The following is a 21,262-nucleotide window of genomic DNA, read 5'->3' as shown; positions in this document are numbered from 1 at the left end:
TTTAGCACTTACTAAATGTACTTGGATCAAAATTTTGAAGAACTGTCTCAAAAACATAGTAAAGTGTATAATGACAAAATATGTTTTAAGTAAAATATTGGTAATGTGTCTCCTCTTCTCCTCTCCCCGCCCCCCCCGGCAACTAAACACACTGTATCCCCTCAAAAATATTGCACCACTGTACTCTTGTTAGTTTGTGAGAGACACTTATATTCAACAGGTGTTAAGAACTACAGTTTTCTGCAGGCAGTGTCTGTTCGGTTCATAGTTGTCCTGCTGGAGTTTACTCTGCATACAATATCTTGCTTGAGTGCATTAGAGTGGATTCTAATAACTAGCCTCCACTATGTTGATGCTAAGTCAATTCTGCTCATACACAATGTTCAGTGAACCTTCAGTCTGGTCCACAAAGTGCTTCCAGTTTGAGTCTTGGTTATAAACTGGTGGATAACTGTTCATTCATTTTTGCACACTCCTGTGCTTTCACACTCTAACTTTCCTGTGACTTAAAACCTATTGAGGACATTGCTTCTTATTGTGGGCTGGGAAAAGAAGTTGTAGCATCGCACAGGGAAGAAAAATAGCTATTTTAAACCTCCCTTTATGCCACTCTGCTGATTACTGAAGATGGAACCTTGTCCATAAACACAATGGCCATGGGATTATTTCCTAGTTAATAGCATGAAGAGAGGAACCCTGGGTAGCCTAAAGTTAAGAACATATCTTTCTGGGCCAGAAAGGCTACTGAAAATAGAACAGAAATTAAGTGGGTGCCTCACTTAATGGAAAGGTACATGCATGTGAAGTCCAATGTTTGAGGACAAGTACGAGGAGACAAATTTTAAAAACATTTGTGACGCTCTTGTGGGAAATGATATTATTATAGACTTCTCAAAGCTATAGCTTGGTCTGCAGAACGTAGAGATTTGATTTCCCTCCCCTTGGCTCTCCAAATTACAGTATATTGTTTAAATGCAAAGTTGGCATGATTTTATTCATTTTGACTTGACGGTTCATTTTGCTGGATAGCTGAGAGTCTTAGCTTTTAGCCAAGATAGTCTTGGCCAGTGTTTTAGTTTGGGGAGAAGTGTGTATAAGCTGATCATGCCAGACACATCCTTCTCAATGCTGCTTAATGAACAAAGGGAAAAATGTTCTGAAAAAGCAAAAACAAATTGAGAGAAACTTGAAGCCTGATGTTATTTTTCTCCCTACTTTGGGCCCCAATCAGCATGTAAATAGAAAAACTGACAATGTTATTGCATTAGCATATCACAATTCAAGTGAAAGGTCAAGAGTTTTCTATTTATTCATCTCGAGATACAATTTTTGTTCTGACATTGGCAAGTACAACTTAAAGTTTCAAGCAGTGAAATTAAGGGCTTTTTATATATATTAATGCACTTCACACAACACACATTCTACCTGTTGGATTCTCTTTCACGGGAAGTAGTCTAATACTATGGCTGGATTTAGAAAGATCTGGGCAATTTCGTGACCCATTCATTAATAACACATGAAGTTATGCAAGCTAAGTTAATGGTTAGAAGATTTGTACTCTAGGGCGTAAAGTGATCACCTGTATGATACACTTCTAATTTTTTTTTTCATGTTCAGCTCAAGCACTACTTTGCACAGGAAGGGCACTGGCTTAGGAAGATTAATGCACTTGGATACAGTGGTGATGAGCATGATAAAAGGTGTAGGTAGAAAGATAATATAATATTAGAAAGCCTAGTTCCTTATAGTTTTAAAAACCTAAGGAAATTAAACAGGAATACTTAGTAGTTGAAAGCAGTCTCATCAAAATGTGTTTATGAAATCATTTTGGCTGCTTAAAATGTAATTTCTACGAGTCACAGTTGGGTTAATTGGGACACCTCTCATGATAGAGAAATGAAGATGAGAGAAATTGGGTAGGTTTATGTAGCTTATATCACAGAAAATAAGCAATTTCTTAGTTTTATATCCATTTATAAAGAATTTCTAAGTTCAGGCTCTAGGAACTTGAACATTAATTGTACTGTAATTGCCCTTCATTTGAATGTATAAATGAGTGGAAAATAGTTTATGCTGTGCTTGCTGTATAACACAATTTAATGTACAGAGAAAGAAAATATTATATATCGCTGTTTCATAGCTGCTATAATTTCATGCACTTTAAAAATTGCTTGAACTTTAATTAAACCAATTGGACATTGTTCTATACTGTACAGAAGATTCTTAGACTATGTCGTTCTCGTGTCTTGTCAGTCACTCTAAGAATTCCATTGGCAGTTTAATAACACCCCAGTTGCACATAAACTATTTTAAAGTAACTTGCCTTTTTATAAAAAGGCAAGTTACTTTAAAATAGTTTATGTGCAAATAGTTTAATTGGTAAAACTATTTGCCAATAGTTTAAGTGGTAAAGGTGGCAGTTAATTTACTTTGCTAAGCCTCAACCTATTGAAAGCTGTAGTATGCTCAGCTTCATCTGACTTCAGCAAGTCTATGAAGCTGGCACAATAGGAAGATCATCCAACTAATTTTAAAAATCTATATACTTGCTTACAGGTACTGTAAGAAAAATACCCCCCCCCCCGTATTAGTATGTACCCAATATAAAAGCTAAATATGCAAACAATTATAAATTGCAAAAATGCTGGAAAGCTGCAAACCAACACAACTAAGCCAGGGGAATTTGCCCTTTAATATTCACTTTCTATTGTGTTGTCCAATCTAGACAGGTTATAGGACTTCTGCCACTTTCCTAAAGAGACTATTCCACAAAATAATGTAACTAATTGTCAGGAAGGTTTACAGTGAATATCTGAAAAATGTTTATTTTTTTAATAGCCTACTGCTACTCAGAGTTATACTTGTGTGTAAATGTTTGTTCTTGAAATGTGTGCTCTTCAAACAATTGTTACCTCCTATCCTGTCCTTCCCCCTTTTCCCTCTGTCACCTCTAATTTAATCTATACTTATAATTAACACATGAAAAAACTACATTAAAAGAACATTATTAGGGTTGCAAAGTTAAGCACTCAGAAATTAGGAAATGCCAGAATTAAGATTACCTGTGCCACATTAATTCCCCCTCCCCTGTGTGTATGCATTATGATACAGTCTTTAATTACATGATCACATACTGTTTTTTCCACAGGATCCTTGTCTCATGCAGTACGCAAAATAAATGATGCTCAGTTAATGAGCAGCTATTGAATATTTTGTTCCGTGTGTGGCCCCAGTTGTTTACTGCACCGTATTCAAACTCTGTTCTGAAGACTAAATTATTAATTTCCTAATGGACTTTTCTCTGGCATTCATTAGAATCTGAGTGCTTCACACATGTTAATGAATTTATTTTCACTATACCCCTGTGAGATTGTGTGTGTGTTTTTTTTTCCTCCTGCTGATGATAGCTCATCTCAATTGATTAGACTCTTCCTGTTGGTATGAGTACTTCCACCTTTTCATGTTCTCTGTATGTATAAATATCTTCTGTCTGTGTGTTCCAGTCTATGCATCCGAAGAAGTGAGCTCTAGCTCACAAAAGCTCATGCTGAAATAAATGTGTTAGTCTCTAAGGTGCCACAAGTACTCCTGTTCTTTTTGCGGATACAGACTAACACGGCTGCTACTCCCCATGCACTTGCGCACTTTCTGCACTTTCATTTCATCCCCCCTTCACTGCTGCCCCTCTCCTGAAGGAGCTGGTGCTCCCCCACACACTGCCTATTGTGCCCCTCGCCCTCCTTCCTTTGTTCTGTTAACCTTTCCTGTTTGGTTTGTGCCCTCCCATCTCCTGCATCCTATACAGCCTAGTGGGGAGGAGCGGTCAGCCTCTATTTCTCTGCCCCCCATGTTTCCCTTTATTTCTTTCTCTCCACTGGTTGGCTGTTCCCATCATCTGACTTTGAAGGTGGACTCTGAGCAGGCCATGTGCAAGTTGTCCTCTCTAGCAGCTTTGTGTTGGGTGGGGCGGGGGGCTGAGGGAGGGGATCCCTGACCTTTGTTGTTGCCCCATCTTGGCCATCCCAGGGTGAATAAAAATCAACGATTTAAAAAAAAAATTGGATTTTTTATTTAAATAGGGTTTTTTTGATTTAAATGCTTTTTTACCTCAAAAAGCATTTGATCAAAGCAATCGATCTAAAGATAGTTTTAATTAAGATACATTATAGCTCAAAGATATCTCATCATGGAATAGGGATTATAAATTCTAATTCTATAGTATGAGATAATATATTCATGTAATGTTTAAGAAACGTTATGTAAATGAGTTCCAATAGTTCATGGATTAGGGACCCAATTTTATGGGGTTCCACAGGCTTCTGTATGGATTATTTAGGTAAATCTTTCTATCTACCCAATGGGACTCAGTGCTCAGTCTAGAAGATACCATCAGCGATGCTTAGTTTTGCAGTTCTCAAACTGTGTGGATTTGTGTTTCCAGAGAGAACATGCTTGTTAACAGCAAAAATGTTTTTAAATAAATAAATAATATAGAGAGGTGAGAAATAACAGACCTCAACCCTATTGTCCCTCTGCAAATTTGTGTGCATAGAGTCAATCCCTTACCTTTCTCTAAAAGTGCATAGTTTCAAAAAGTTTAATGAATAGAAGATTGTTGGGGGCAGAATAGATTTGGACAAGAAGTCTGGAGTTAAATGTGAGAAGGGAGGGACAGGCAGTAGAAACAAAAGTGAAACTGTTTGAGCAGCATATTCCAGAATGCACTTTTATGTCGAAATCCATGATTAAATTGAGTCTTCCTGACTAGTGATTTAAATCAAATCCATGGTGCTTTCTTCCCTATCTGCCCCTGTGGCAACCACCACTAGCACCACTGCTGATGCCATCAGCACCGCTGCGGGGGAGTGGCAGCAGCAGGCAGAAGAAGGGACAGTACTGCCAAAACTCCCATTGCCATCAAGGGAGCCCCCATAGCTGGCAGAAAGGGCCAGGACAGGAAAAAGGGCAAGAACCCCGCCCAGAAGGCTCCTTCCGTGGCAGCACCCACTACTGCCGCAGCCCTGCCATTGGTTGCAGCCCCCTGTCACCCACCAGCTCTAGGGGCATTGGCTACTCAGCACGCAGGGCCAACGCGCAGGTGGCTGTGGTTCCACCTGCCATCCCAATATCATCTGCTGTGGTCCCCGCACCCGCTACTGCTGCCTCTTCCCCACCCTGACCAGGAGGCATGGCTTCTCTTCTGCCAGCAAGTCCCCATTCAGTTACTGGCGGCGGTGCATGGGGAGCTTGGAACATCCTTCCTGGTTCCCATCTAGGATGCCCTGTTGGGTCCACTTCTCATCAGGGAAAGGCACAGTGCTCCCCCTGCTGGGCTTTGGGGCATGTCTGGAGGGATGCTGGCCTTGCCTCCGCTGGCGATCCTACCTGCCCAGTTCCCCCTCCTCCACCAGCACCAGTTGACAGTCTCGCTTGGGTGCCGGGGATGGTCCCATCCTCGCATCCAGCTGAGCGGACAGATCCTGCTGCTGATAAAAGCCATTAGGAGGTGTCTGTGGAAGAGGAGGTTGCTGTGACATCTGGGTCCTATCTCTGGAGAAGAACAGCCCTGTATCTGTTGCCCATCTTCACCCCCTCCCCCCTCAGTCCCGATCCCATTGCCCCCTGGACCCAACCCCTCTGGCTAGCCCTCCATCAACACCACGGAGGACTGCGTACTGGTTACTGGGGGAAAGCACCTGTAACCAGGGGGAAAGCCTCCGCAAATCGTGGGCACAGCATCTCTCCCTCCTCGAACTAGGCGTCCTGTAAAAGTAATCTAGGAGGACAGCGACTAGGCCTGCTTCTGTACCTCCTGATAAAGTTCAGTGGGTGAAGCTGGCTGAGCAGCCTCTGGCAGCAGTGGGGGTTGGTGCTGGCCCCCTCAGAGTCCCTTACTAAGGAGGCCTGAGAGGGAACCTCCCACCCCTTTTCTGCCATCTGTCCCCTCTGCTGGTGCCAAGATGGAATGCTGATGGGGAGGAAACCCCTTATGGCAGGTGAGGGCCTCTGAGCGACCTTGCAAGAGATAACGGCCCTGGGTTTGAACCCTGTAGGTGGGGAAGGGGGATGGATTTTCACATGCATAGCAAAAGGCACATCCTGGATGCAAAGGCCGTCATCTTGGCAAATTTCAATTTCCTGCTTCAAAGCATAGGGGTGTTTAGAGCTTCTAAAAGAGAATGTTTCCAGAATTGTTTAACATGGATGACACACATTTTCCTTAGTCATCTTCTCAGAAATAGTCAACCTGAGACAGACACCTGTCATGGAAGAATTCAGCTCAAATGGTCAAAGTTTGGCTAAGTTATAAGTAATTGAAACCCCATGTTCTTACAATCGGAAGTGGCGGGCAGCTGTAATAGATGGTGCTATCAGCCCCTGCCTATAATAACATTATCAACTATTATTATTTTTATATATATTTGTATTAACACCCAGTTGTGTTAAACACTGAAAAAACATACACAAATCAGTCCCACTCCTAAAGAGCTGTTTATATGCTAAAGCACTTTGCTGAATTGGGGTTATTAGAGAGGGACTGTTTAGATCCCAGTTTTGTGAGATTATTCCCTTGTGTCTTAAAATGCACCTTAAAATCACACTGGCCTTTTACATTTTTTCTGCCATACTTATCAGGCATTAATTTTGTTGTGAGACTGAAAAGTCACGTGAAATCTTCTTTCTGCAGTCAGTTCTAGGTCTCTTTCAGCATTACTGCTTTGTGGTTTTCTCCTTTCCAAGCTAAGGTTTGTTTTACCACACAACAAACTCTGGGCCCCTTACCTTTTTGACATTTTGCCAAATGCACTGCAGCATCTTGGCAAGTCTGATAAATCTGTGTAATTATGTTGCTTGGGCCTGCCGTTGTCTACAATTTCACGTGATTTCGGGATTCTCTAGGCCAAAGACATTGCAAAAGAGATTACATGTGTCTGATTAAGGGAGATCATGGAATGTGCAGTGTATGGATCAGGCAAAAATAGAGATCATAATGATCTGTTAAGTCATGTTGTCTGTCCAAGGAAATATCATCCAAGGTATCTGTAGTACTTTCTCCAGTTTAATTTTTGAGCGGCTCCAAGTTAAGAAGCTTCTTTCATTTCCTTTGTAGAATATTCTATAACCTAATTGTTACTATTGCAGTAGGAAACATTTTTCAAAATTCAGTCTAGATTTTCCTTTGCTAAATTGCATTCCATTTACCCTGAAAGATGTAACCTGGCTCAGCAAGATAGCTTGAGCCTGGCAGATTGGTGGAATATCAGCATCAATTTGGGGACAGAACATTTCATGTATTGGCATAAACAGTATTTATCTATCTGAACTGATCTAAACCTTTGAAAACATTTGGGTTCAGTGTTTGCGTCTGTTTTTATTTCTTCTACTACTTTTACCTACTTCTTAACAGAGCTCAGAATAGTGCTCTCATCTGATTTTTTTTGTAAAGTAATCCTGATATGCAAACATATCCTAATTTTTAATTTTAATATGTTGTATGATATAGTCTGAGGCTAAATGGCATTTGGCATAAAAGTAATAGGAATCAATTAGTTTGCCTCTAAGTCAGGAGCTAGAAATGAAAGTAATAGTCTGCCCATTCAGTATGATTTTAATATGTTTAATTTTGAACTGAAATATTTTCACTTAGTTAAGGAAAAAAAATAAACAGAATAGAGATTCAAAATGTAGACGTTGGTGTAGGGAGGAGGGGTTTAGATTTATTAGGAACTGGGGAAACTTTTGGGAAAGGGGAGCCTATACAGGAAGCATGGGCTTCACCTAAACCGAAATGGAACCAGATTGTTGGCACTTAGTTTAAAAACTGATCTACAACCTTTTTAATGTTAAGAGCCAGGGGAAAGCTGACAGGTCGGAGGAGCACATGGTTCGGACATCCCTTAGGGGAGGATCTATTAATAGAGAATCTCTATGTCCTAGTGAGGAACGAGAAGATGGAAAATGATAAAATACAGGCAGGGTCTGATCAGAAACTGTCAAATAAAGAATCCCATTCAATCGTATAATGGCAGACAGCTAAAAGGAGACAAGTTTTTAAAGTGCTTATATACCAATGCTAGAAGTCCAAATAATAAAATGGGTGAACTAGAGCGCCTCATATTAAATGAGGACATTGATATAATAGGCATCAGAGAAACTCGGTGGAATGAGGATAATCAATGGGATATATTTTGTACCCTGGTATTACTGTATCGGAAGGATAGAACAGGTCTTGTTGGTGGGGGAGTGGCACTATATGTGAAAGAAAGCGTAGAATCAAATGAAGTAAAAATTGTTAATGAATCAAACTGTACTATAGACTATGGATAGAAATTCCATGCTCTAATAATAAGAATATAGTGGTAGGGATATATTACTGACCACCTGACCAGGATGGTGATAGTGACTGTGAAATGCTCAGGGAGATTAGAGAGGCTATTAAAATAAAAAACTCAATAATAATAATAATAATTAATAATAATTTGGGAGTTCAATTGTCCCCATATTGACTGAGTACATGTCACCTCAGGATGGGATGCAGAGATAGTTATTTGACACCTTAAATGACTTTTTCTTGGAGCAGCTGGTCCTGGAACCCACCAGAGGAGAGGCAATTCTTGATTTTGTCCTAAGTGGAGCACAGGATCTGGTCCAAGAGGTCAATATAGCTGGATCGCTTGGTAATAGTGACCATAATATAATTAAATTTAACATCTCTATGGTGGGGAAAACACCACAGCAGCCCAACATGGTAGCATTTAATTTCAGAAAGGGGAACTACACAAAAATGAGGAGGTTAGTTAAACAGAAATTAAAGGGTACAATACCAAAAGTGAAATCTCTGCAAGCTGCTTGGAAACTTTTTAAAGGCACCATAATAGAGGCGCAACTTAAATGTATACCCCAAATTAAAAAACACAGAGAACCAAAAAGAGCTAATGTGGCTAAACAACAAAGTAAAAGAAGCAGTGAGAGTCAAAAAGGCATCCTTTAAAAAGTGGAAGTGAAATCCTAGTGAGGAAAATAGAATGGAGCATGGACAAATAGAATTAGGAAGGCCAAAAAAGAATTTGAGGAACAATTAGCCAAAGACTCAAAAAGTAATAGCAAAAAAAAATAAAATTAAGTACATCAGAAGCAGGAAGCCTGCTAAACAACCAGTGGGGCCACTGGACCATCGAGGTGCTAAAGGAGCATTCAAGGACAATAAGGCCACTGTGGAGAAACTAAATGAATTCTTTGCATCGGTCTTCACAGCTGAGGATGTGAGGGAGATTCCCAAGTCTGAGCCATTCTTTTTAGGTGACAGATCTGAGGAACTGTCCCAGATTGAGGTGTCATTAGAGGAGGTTTTGGAACAAATTGATAAACTAAACAATAATAAGTCACCAGGTCCAGATGGTATTCACTCAAGAGTTCTGAAGGAACTCAAATGTGAAATTGCAGAACTACTAACTTTAATGTGTAACCTATCATTTAAGTCAGCTTCTGTACCAGATGACTGGAGGATAGCTAATGCAATGCCAATTTTTAAAAAGGGCTCCAGAGGTGATCATGCCAATTACAGGCCTGTAAGCCTGACTTCAGTACTGGGCAAACTGGTTGAAACTATAATAAAGAACAATATTGTCAGACACATAGATGAACATAATTTGTTGAGGAAGAGTCAGCATGGCTTTAGTAAAGGGAAATCATGCCTCTCCGATCTACTAGAATTCTTTGAGGGGGTCAACAAGCATGTGGACCAAGGGGATCCAGTGGATATACTTACATTTTCAGAAAGCCTTTGACAAGGTCCCTCACCATAGGCTCTTACGCAGTGTAAGCTGCCACGGAAGAGGCAAGGTGCTCTCATGGATTGGTAACTGGTTAAAAGATGGGAAACAAAGGGTAGGTATAAATGGTCAGTTTTCAGAATGGAGAGAGGTGAATAGTGGTGTCCCCCAGGGGTCTGTTCTGGGACCAGTCCTATTCAACATATTCATAAATGATCTGGAAAAAGGGGTAAACAGGGAAGCGGCAAAATTTGCAGATGTTACAAAATTACTAAAGATAGTTAAGACCCAGGCAGACTGCAAAGAGCTACAAAAGGATCTCTCAAAATTGTGTGACAGGGCAACAAAATGGCAGATGAAATTTAGTGTTGATAAATGCAAAGTATGCATATTGGAAAACATAATCCCAACTATACATATAAAATGTCTAAATTAGCTGTTATCACTCAAGAAAGAGCTCTTGGAGTCATTGTGCATAGTTCTCTGAAAACATCCACTCAGTGTGCAGCAGTAGTCAAAAAAGCAAACAGAATGCTAGATAATAGGACAGAAAATACCATATTGCCTCTGTATAAATTCACGGCATGCCCACATCTTGAATACTGTGTGCAGATGTGGTCGCCCATCTTAAGAAAGAAATATTGGAATGGGAAAAGGTTTGGAAAAGGGCAGCAAAAATTATTAGGGGTATGGAATGGCTTCCGTATGAGGAGAGATTGATAAGACTGGGACTTTTCAGCTTGGAAAACGGACGCTAAAGTGAGATATGACAGAGGTCTATAAAATCATGATTGGTGTAGAGAAAGTAGATAAGGAAATGTTTACTGCTTCTCATAATACAAGAACTAGGGGTCACCATATGAAATTAATAGGCAGCATGTTTAAAACAAATAAAAGGAAGTATTTCTTCACACAACACACAGTCAACCTGTGGAACTCCTTTCCAGAGGATGTTGTGAAGGCCAAGACCATAAGAGGATTAAAAAAAGAACTAGGTAAATTCATGGAGGATAGGTCTATCAATGGCTATTAGCCAGGATGGGCAGGAATGGTGTCCCTAGTCTCTGTTTGCCAGAAGCTGGGAATGAGCGACAGGGGATGGATCACTTGATGATTACCTGTTCTGTTCATTCCCTCTGGGGAACCTGGTACTGGCCACTGTAGGAAGGCAGGATACTGGGCTAGATGGACCTTTGGTCTGACCCAGTAGGGCTGTTCTTATGTAATCTTTAAAAATCCAGTTCAAGAGGGTGAAGAAAGGAAGGATCTTTGTCTGTAGCATACATGCATGAACCCAGGCAAGAAAAATGAGCAAGAATTAATAAGGTATCTTTTTTACTTTCAGTGAGACCAGGCTCAGTAAATTTGCAGGTGTCCAGATAAATCATTGATTTTTCTGATGCAACATGTTTGTCTTACCTGCTTGTTAGGTTTGAGGTTTGCTTTCATATTTTGTTTGCTTTTTTCTCTCTTCAACATACTGTCAATAGTGTTTCTAGTGTTCTGTGAGTACAGTGGTGGTATCTTTATCTTTTATCTTTTATGAGTGGTGATTGCTATTGTATTCCACTCAGAGTTATGCATGCGTAACATGCGTCCAGAGATGGAGAATTTGAAAAGTGTCCGTTGGTCCACGCATGCGCTCTGGCTCACCTTGTGCCTTTGTCCAAGGGGATGAAGGGCAGGGCCGACTGACTGCCTCTCCAGTTCCTTCTCACTGCTGCATAGTTTGGGTTAGAACCTTTAGTGTCCACAGCTTTGGCTTCGCTCTACAAAATAAGAATGATCTAGTTTGTAAATAGTTTTAAAAGTTCAGTGTTCTCAAAACCACATGCTTCAGCAGAGAAACGAAGACTCCATTCCGTCAATGTTCGACAGGTCTTCTTGGCCTTTATCTGCAGAGAACAAAACCAATTAAAAAGATCCCTGAGATTATTCATCGCTGTAGCGGAAAGAGTGAGAGGGCACATCATCTCTACCCAGAGAATCTCCAAATGGATCTCAGGCTTCATTCTACTGTATTAGCGATTGAACTTTCCCTCCGCTCTATCCCTCAATGGGGTAAGAGCTCATTCCACCAGAGTGCAAGCAACTACTATGGCATCTCTTCAGGAGGTGCCCCTCCTGGAAATCTGTAATGCAGCCACATGGCACTTCATTTGTATGTTTCCAAGACACTATGCCCTGGTGCAGGACTCTTCTGCAGATGCCTCCTTTGGGATGGTGATACTCCACTCAGCCCTACCATCTATATCGGGGTGGCTAAACTGACCCTCTGAGCTGCATATGATAATTTTCAGCAGTTCGAGAGCTGGGCATGTCAGCCAGAGCTGGGGGCTTTAGCCCCACTCCTGCTGAAGCCCCAAGCCTGGGCAGCCGCTTCTTACAGGGCAGAAGCCCCAAGACCCTCTTCCCTGCAGGGCAGAAGCCCTTAGCCCGACTATTCTGCTTCATGGCAGAAGCCCTGAGCTCCCCCACCTCAGTCTTGTAGGTGAAGAATGGAGTGGCAGTGTAGGGGGCTCTGCAAGCTACATTTTAATTGTAAGAGTTGCATATGGCTTACAAGCCGCGGTTTGGCCACCCCTGATCTATATCCTCACACCCTCTTCCTACCTAGGTACTGCTTGTCAGTGGAATATGTTAGGGAAGATCACTCAAAGAAGAAGGGGCGGTAATGGGAGGTTCTCCGAAATGTGTGATCCTTATCTGTATTCCACTACCTGCCTTCTTCCCCCTCTGCTTTGGATCTTACCTGATTCGTGGTACAGAAGGAACTGTGGAGAGGTAGTTGGTCTGCCCTGCCCTTTATTCCTTCGGACTGAGGCATGAGGTGAGCCAGTGTGCGCACGCTGACCAACTGATGCTACTTTCAACTTCTCCAGCATGGTGCGCATACGTAACCCTCAGTGAAATACAAATAGGGATCACACATCTTGTAGAACCTCCAATTACGGGTAAGTAACCTCCCTATTTCAGTTCTACAAATAGTTTAACCTATATCTGTCATCTATATCTTGTTTGTTTAAACTTTGCACTGTAGCTCAACGATGAATCTTCTTGCTTTTCTTTTCACCTGTCTTCTGGAGACTTGGTTGGTTATTTGATTGTTTTCATTTTTTAAAAAGCATCAGCATTAAAAGTTGATTTTTGGTAAGAAGCCCAGAAGATTTTGGCTGCTGGCAATGAGTTGCCAGTTCCACAAAGGACTTAAGTATATTTAACAGGGGACTTAAGCATGGGCTTATGTCCTTTTAAAGAGAATAAGACTTAAGCATATGCTTAAATGAATCACATGCATACATATTTTGCTACGTTGCGGGAGGGATAGCTCAGTGGTTTGAGCATTGGCCTGCTAAACCCAGGGTTGTGAGTTCAATCCTTGAGGAGGCCACTTAGGGATCTGGGGAAAAAATTGGTCCTGCTAGTGAAGGCAGGAGCTGGACTAGATGACCTTTCAAGGTCCCTTCCAGTTCTAGGAGATTGGTATATCTCCAATTATTACCTTTATTACATTGGGGCCTGAAAAATGTATTCTGTTTTTGTTCATGTATGTTGGGCCCTATTGTCCTTTTTATATGTGTGTATGTGTATGTATATTTTGAGGACTAATAGGAGAAAAGTTCTTTTTCATTTCTATCTTTAAAATATTTCTGTAAATTAAAGTTGTGGTCTAAGCTTAGAAATTGGGAAGCTGCAACAGATTGTATTTGTTGATGCAATAGTTGAAGTTGTACAGTGACCTTTTCACTTTCTGAACTGTTTCCCACGTCGAGTTCCCATGTACAGGACTCGTGATTTGGCATTGGGCATGATCAAGTTATCTTTGCTTTTTATTTGGTGCCGATATTATTGAGGCGTGCAACTAAATTGCAAAGTTCATTATGTTTTTCCCAAAGAGTTTATGCTAAAGTTAAAACAAAATAAATAGCTTGTGTTCTAGTTACTTCAATTAACTACATTGATCTCTTTTCCTCTGATTTAACCTCCATGGCTCCAAGACTAGAGTTGACACATGGCCATAATTTTATGGGAATGTCCCAATTTTGACTTAACTACTTAGCATCTTATAGGGTGCTCAAACTTGACAATATTGCAGGTTAAAAAATCCCCAACCTTTTCACAATGTAACTTAGGATATCTGGGAAAATGACTAAATGACTGGTCTTCATGAGGCTGTGGATGACCTAATGCTTATTATAGTTCTTGCCAGCACTGCTTTAAACAGTGGAACCTCTTTTGAGTCTCCCCCACGGCTAGTGGAGAATTATACCTTTGCTTTTCCAGCATATACCATTTCCCTGGTGCCCCCTAAGGTGCATCAGTGTGAAGCTGACAGGGATCATGACTCTTTCATTCTGTTGCTGCTATTCTTGTGAATGTTTCTGTAAGCATAGGATTTTAATAGTCTGGATTTCTGCAGGCCTCCTTACCCGCCATGTTGACACTCTTACTAAAATAGTTTTATTATAGGCTATCCTCAATTCATTTAATGAGAAAGGGAGAGCATGTTAAGTTCTCTGCGACAAGTAATTCTGCTAAAAGTCACCAGGCACTACTTATCCAATATATTAAAATGGCTTTTTTTTACAGATTTTCATGATTCTGGGTTGATTTTGTTTTTAAACTAACATGCATTACAAGTAAAACACAGAGTGCAAACAGTTGAGGTTGTAAAAACAGAATAAATTGCACAGTGCCTGTAACATAAAATAAACTAAGCAAGAACCAAGAAAAAGCAAATCTCTTAATGAGAATTCGTGAACCTTCTTATTTTATCATAATTGAATTTGAAATATTTCTCTATTAGTAATAAATGGAAACTTAAGGATGTTTAATTGCAAAATACAACAAATGTCACTTGTTCTAATAAAACTGCACAGATTTGCAAGCTAGCAGCAGAAGCTTATGGTTGTAAGTGGATTATCTGAGAGCTGTTAGTAGTATAAGATGACGTAATTTTTAGTGGGCCAGATCTTATTTTATATCATATAAATTTCAGGGATGAGGAACACTTAGCATAGCTCCACAGTGATCTAATGATCTAGTGAACACCCTCCTTTAGAAAATTCAACCCATTTGCACAACAAATAATCCTAGATACACTGAAGGAAATTTGATTCACTATCTGACACTGACCCACATCCGCTCTGGCTGGTGAATGATGGCCAAGAGCATCTGGGCTTGCTGCTCACAGAGAGAGAAGGCTTCTTTCAAAGACTACTGCCTACTTCCCAACTCTCAACAGGGAACAGTCTCACTGGTATGCATGAAACTGATGCTTGAGCTGGGCCAGGTCCGAGCCGCGCAGCCGGGCCAGGTCCAAGCTGGGGGTGCTTGCCTGGGACCGGGCTGGGGCGCTCGGCCGGGGCCAGGGGAAGCCGTTCCGCCGCTGCTCCCCCCCCCACGCCCGGCTTACCTGCCTGCTGCTTTTTTCAGGCAGGGGAAGGTGGGGAGAAGGAGGGCAGAGCATTCAGGGGAGAGGGGGAGGTGAGCTGGGGCCGGGTGGACAGCTGCCCGAGCCTTTGTTAAATTTAGAAGCCTTTTTAGAACCGGTTGTCCTGGAACAACCGGTTCTAAAAAGGCTTCTAAATTTAACAACTGGTTCTTGCGAACCGCTGCGAACCGGCTGGAGCTCACCACTGGGTAGAAGCCCCAAGCCCCTGCTCCCTGATGAGGAGAAGCCCCTACCCCACCACCCAGCTGCAAGACTGAGGTCCTGAGCACCACCTCGAGTCTGGTAGGGGAAAATGGGGCAGAGGAGTTGTTGGGAGGGCTGTGTGAGCTACACTTTAATGTTAAAAGAGCCACAGATGGCTCACAAGCCACAGTTTGGCCACCTCTGCTATATTGTTTCCAAATCACAGTATACTCTGGGAACCTAATCATGGTATCAGGTTACACAATCTTCCCTTAGGTAGTATCAGGATTTGGCCCTAAATATCTTGAGTCAGTTGCACAAGCCAGACCCACAGAGCAAATCCCCTACTGTCGACAGTCACATCCCAGCCTGTGCCCAGAGGTCCGGGCAGTGTGTTAGAAATATTTACCTTCACTGGGGAGGACTTTCTAGGAGTCGGTAAGGACACCTCCACTTGTAACTTCTGAGCTCACCTCTTCAGTGTGGTGATTTGTCTTTCATCACAAACCCCGCGTTCCGCCTAGGCTGGGGAATTAACTAGAGCAGGGGTTGGCAACCTTTCAGAAGTGCTGTGCCGAGTCTTCATTTATTCACTCTGATTTAAGGTTTCGCGTGCCAGTAACACATTTTAAGGTTTTTAGAAGGTCTCTTTCTCTAAGTCTATAATATCTAACTAAACTAGTGTTGTATGTAAAGTAAATAAGGTTTAAAAAATGTTTAAGAAGCTTCATTTAAAATTAAATTAAAATGCAGATCCCCCTGGACCAGTGGCCAGGACCCTGGCAGTGTGAGTGCCATTGAAAATCAGCTCCCGTGCCGCCTTCGACACCTGTGCCATAGGTTGCCTACCTCTGAACTAGAGGCTGAGGGTATGGCTACACTTGCAGCTGTGCAGCGCTGGGAGTTACAGCTGTCTTCGTACAGCTGTGTAGGGAAAGCACTGGTGTGTGGCCACACTGACAGCTACCAGCGCTGCAGTGTGGCCACTTTTGCAGCATTTGCAGCGCTGTTGGGAGTGATGCATTATGGGCAGCTATCCCAGCGTTCAAGTGGCAGCAAGGTGCTTTTCAAAAGAGGGGGGTGGGGTGGAGTGTGACAGGGAGCGGGAGAGAGAGAGAGAGTGGATTTTTGGAGCCGACACTGCGTATCAGCTCCCTGCCTTGCAAAATCTGAAAATTTCCCTGACCCCTCATTTACTCTTAACTGCAAACAGCCTGCAGACCAGATAAGCAGCTGCTCCAACGGACTCCCTTTCTCCCCCCCGCCCCCCCCTGTTTCTCTCCTCAAGCAAACACTCATCCCCCTGCCTGCCTCATTCACAGCAAGGTAGTGGGTTATCTCAATTGATTGTTCACACTCAGTTACAGATTGATCACAGCAAACAGGAGTTGTGTTTGTTTTTTAGATAAGCAGCTCCCGGAGCCCCGAGTTCACAGCAAAACAAAGAGAGGCATCATAACAAAACAAAGAGAGTAATTTAGTTAAAAGCATTCTGGGATATCTCCTAATACCCTGGAGGCCAATAACAGCACTGGTGTGTGGCCACACTTTACGAGCAGCGCTGCAGCACCAGCGCTGCAATCGTTATACCCCAAGCAGACCCAGGTGTACAGCCAGCGCTGCAGCCAGGGAGTTGCAGCACTGGATGTGCCCTGCAGGTGTGGACAGTTACTAATTGCAGTGCTGGAAAGCCTCCACCAGTGCTGCAACTCTCAAGTGTAGCCATACCCTGAGGCAGCATCCAGCCCTGAAACTTCAGATTCTACCCTCGTTTACCAGTGCAAATCTGGAGTGATTCCACTGAGGCCAGGGCAGTAACTGAAGCACCCTTGGAGCCCTCCCTCTGGAATGCAGCATTCAGAAGGAGACAGCAGGAGTTTGCTGGTCAGTTGTGAGTCTGGAGTCTCCTGTTGCAGTAAAATAATTCTAGGGACAGGGCTCATTTCGGAAAACTCTGGCTCCCTTTAGAGCAGCCGTGTGTGCCCAGAGAGGCAGTGTCTGGATCCCCATTGGAGGAGTCGAGGCCATGCGATTTGTGTGCCTTAGGAATGGCTGGGGTCGGGGAGTTGGGGCTAACAGGCGGCTGTGTGCGAGGCGCTCGCGCTGTGCTGAGTCAGGTGCACGCCCCCCCCCCAGTGCAGCTCTGCTAGCCAGTGTGGGTAAGTGACCTGGGCAGCAGCTTGAGGCCTGCCCTGGGTGGAATCAGCACATGCAGGGCTGCAGCAGCAGCCTCTGCAGCCCTGCCCCCAGTGTGGTTGGTCGCCTCTTCTCCCAGGTTCCGTGGTGAGTTAGGTGGGCCAGTCTGCGCACCCTGCCAGTAGGGATGCAGCTATTACCTCTGTGGGGCATCTTCACCCCCCCCCCCCCATGCAAAAACAGTGGGGAAAGAAAAGCTTGGAAATGGCTTCTGGCAGCCTCCCCGATTGAAATGAGACGTGGCTCCATGTTCAGAGCCAGTGGTTCTAGCCCTTCCACTGCATCCACGGAGGCAGCCCCTGCCTGGCTCTGGGTGTGAGCTGCCCTGCCCAGCACTTCTTGGGGCACCCTGAGTGCAGATGGGTCCTGCTCCAGGGCTGTCACTCAGCCCTGGGTGCCGAGAGCCATTGGAACACTCCAGCCCGGGGGCTGGGCCAGGGGTCAGCAGCCCTCCGGGCTCAGTTGGCTGGGGTGGGTTTTCCTCTCTGTTGCCGCCACAAAGTGAGTCTTCCTGATGGCAGAGATTTCTGGGGGTGCTGCCCCTGCCCCTTAAAATAAATGGGGGACTTCAGTTCACTTTGGATCGGATCCCAAAGCTTGTTCGCCAAGAGCTGGTTTGAATCTAGCACAGCTGGCAGGTGACAGCTGAACTGAAGTTCGACTTTTTTTTCTCATCCTCAAGGAAGGACATGCCTTTCCCATGTCTCCAACTCTGCTCAGCGATAGCCAGGAGTCGGCACTCTGGGAGTATGCTGGGTGGGGGGGGGGAGGGAGATCCCCCGCCAGCCTCCTCATTCTCATACCTGCCTGCTGCTTGCCTCCTCACTCCTTCGCCAGAGCCCCCCGCCCCACACCTGCCGTGAAACCCCCACGTCCAGCCTGCCTCCTCACCCCCCTGCCTGCCTGCCACTCGCCTCCTCCCCAGCCTGCTGCTCGCCTCCTTATCTGAAGATTGTGACAAACTGCATCCTGATCGTACATCAATCGGGATGCGGGACAAAGGGTAAAATTTTGGGACATCTGGTCACCCTAAATGTAGTAGCTGAATCTACTAATTTTTGTCTAAGTAGCTTTAGTGTCCCTGTAAAACTTCTCATCTGATTCTGTTTGGTGAGTAACCAGTTTTCATTTTATAATCTGTTAAATTTGTTTCTTATGGTCTCCTCTTCTTCCTTTTATTTTCTCTCACTTCCTGGCTGATGGCCTGATGATGTTTGCCCTTGCCTCTTGGTTCAGGTCCTGGTATAATTTGTCTGATTGTCACTTTAATAGTGTTTAGTACCTCAGTTTTGATCAGATCTCTTCAGTGATAAAATGACTGTTTTATGGGATATCAGTAGACAATGGGCCTCCATTGCTTTGCCCTTGTGTAGTTACTTACACCCAAGAAAAGTGAATATAAAATACACCAGTTCAGAATGGTAAGATTGCATATCTGAAGTCCATTGAAGTAATTGGGAGACAGTTATTCTATTGATTTCCTGGAGCTTTGTATCTGGCCATTAACACATTGCCATAAAAATAACATTTATGTAGTTCACTTCCTACAAGGATCCAAAGTGCTCAGCAAAATTTACAGAATGGTGAATTATATCAGAAACTTGGATCTATGACTATATGTATTTTTTGGGGGAAAAGAAAAATTTCCCAAGGCATATTGGATGGAAACCTAACAAAGTACTTACAAACCTTTATTATTTTATAATCTGACCCTAACTCTCATGTGCATTGTTTTCTCTGGAAGGTTTCTACAAACACAGTGTATTTTTAACATTGCTTTATCTGTCTCTGTTTTGAGGATAATGAATGCTGTAATAAAGTAGAAATGAGTAGTTTAAATTTCAGAAATAATCTAAAGCTCTTTTGATGGCTGTTTAAACTGGCAGAAGAAAGTGTTGCTCCGATGCCAGTGAAATAAAACCATTCTCTTGAGAAAGCAGATCAAAACTTTTTCCAGCAGTACAGTACATGAAATGTTACATGTACATGGAAAATATCATGACCTGCACAACAAAATGTCTCAGAGCAGGAAATCATCAGGTTTATTTTCATATACTTAAAATGAGAAATAAAACATCCAAGTGGAAAAAAAAATCAGGTGGTATATGTTCCAAACCTCCTAAATGTAATATAGCACCATGAAGATCTTTTTATCCTCTCCAACAAAATTGCTACAATCCTACAGCAGAGACAGAAAAGTTGCTTGTGGTCTACTTATCAAAATCCATGTCAGGATATTTGATACTGGTATTTTCAGTCTCTGCACATTTTATAGATCTCTGTGAATCTCTACATGTGTTTGGTAGCCACTAATATGAAGAGGAATGCAATTCTTGGGTGATGCACCCATAGCTCAAGCCTATAACTGTGGACACAAAATAGAATACTTGTTCTCCTTTCTGTAAGACGTTTGGCAGGGTTGTAGGAAACTTTTATTGGTACGTCAAACTAACGACAACAGATTCCTAAGGGAAAGAAATCCTTGGACTTTTAGAATGTGAACCTTCCTATCCTCTTCCTTTCCCCGTGGCCACAAATCTGGCACCTTAGGTTTTGCCATTTAGCACCTGGGCAAGGGTAGACTCTGTAGTAGCCCCCTAGCCCAACCATTTACACACACATCAGCAGGTACTTGCTTTTATACTGAGGTCTTAGGGCTTCCGCCAATTAGTCAAGCTTCAATTGGCCCCTCGTGGTCAGTGACTCGTGCACTTTAATTGCCATGACCTATCACCTATCCCTTGATCCAGTCCCAAATTAAGTTGGCTTGCATGTTGGTATTCATAACAAAGGTAATTTGTGATGGCTCAGCTGCTCCCATGGCACACCACATTGTGTGGCAGTACCCAAGAAATTCCAGCTTCTCCTTTCTCCCATTCTGCCATCCCAGGCCAGGTTTAAAGGTTGGGGTTGAACTGTAGGATATCTACATCACCTGAAAAGCATATGGGAATAGTGTGAATATGTGCTGTTTTTACCATGCTTGGAAGGGTATTGTTACACTTATTAAATAGTGATATGTAATGTTCCTGCTTATAAAGGTTTATGCATTGGCCTGCTAAACCCAGGGTTATGAGTTCAATCCTTGATGGGGCCATTTAGGGATCTGGGGCAAAAATCTGTCTGGGGATTGGGCCTGCTTTGAGCAGGGGGTTGGACTAGATGACGTCCTGAGGTCCCTTCCAACCCTGATATTCTGTGATTCTATAAACTCTAATTTGTGCACATTATCTCATAATTACTCTGTTTGGAATTATAGTCTGTCAATTGCATTGCTCTCTCTATCCTAGACTTGTGTGTACATATACACTCTGTACACACTTTTTTATAGATTGTGACCAGTAATTGACTGGTAACCCTTCTGCCAGAAAAGTTTATTGCATTAATTTAATGTCAGAAACCTTGGATGGTTGCTACTTTATTCTTTTAAAAAAAGGAGGGGGGGGAACATTGAGTGGTGTCAGTTACATGAGCATCCTTACCATTTTTGTTCAGATGGTTTCAGTTAAAACTGGGAGCTGCGCTTTGATTCAAATTATGCTGATGTAAATGAGATCACAATGTGGTTCAGTGACTGAAATAGCTTAACTTTGATTCTATATTAATTCTTTTAATAGTATCAGACCTTTCTGGCAGCTGTTGCTCTAACTAAGGT

The 21,262-nt window shown here is 42.8% G+C and overlaps 1 protein-coding gene across 6 annotated transcripts in view; it reads left to right on the top strand.

Annotated features, from left to right (window-relative positions):
* The window catches only part of UTRN (utrophin), a 576,172-nt gene that overhangs the window by 90,145 nt on the left and 464,765 nt on the right, over positions 1–21,262 (top strand). The window lies entirely within an intron of this gene.

Source organism: Mauremys reevesii, linkage group 3 (genome assembly GCF_016161935.1).
Source record: "Mauremys reevesii isolate NIE-2019 linkage group 3, ASM1616193v1, whole genome shotgun sequence".
Classification (NCBI taxonomy): domain Eukaryota; kingdom Metazoa; phylum Chordata; order Testudines; family Geoemydidae; genus Mauremys; species Mauremys reevesii.
This window is presented reverse-complemented; position numbering and strand designations above follow the sequence as displayed.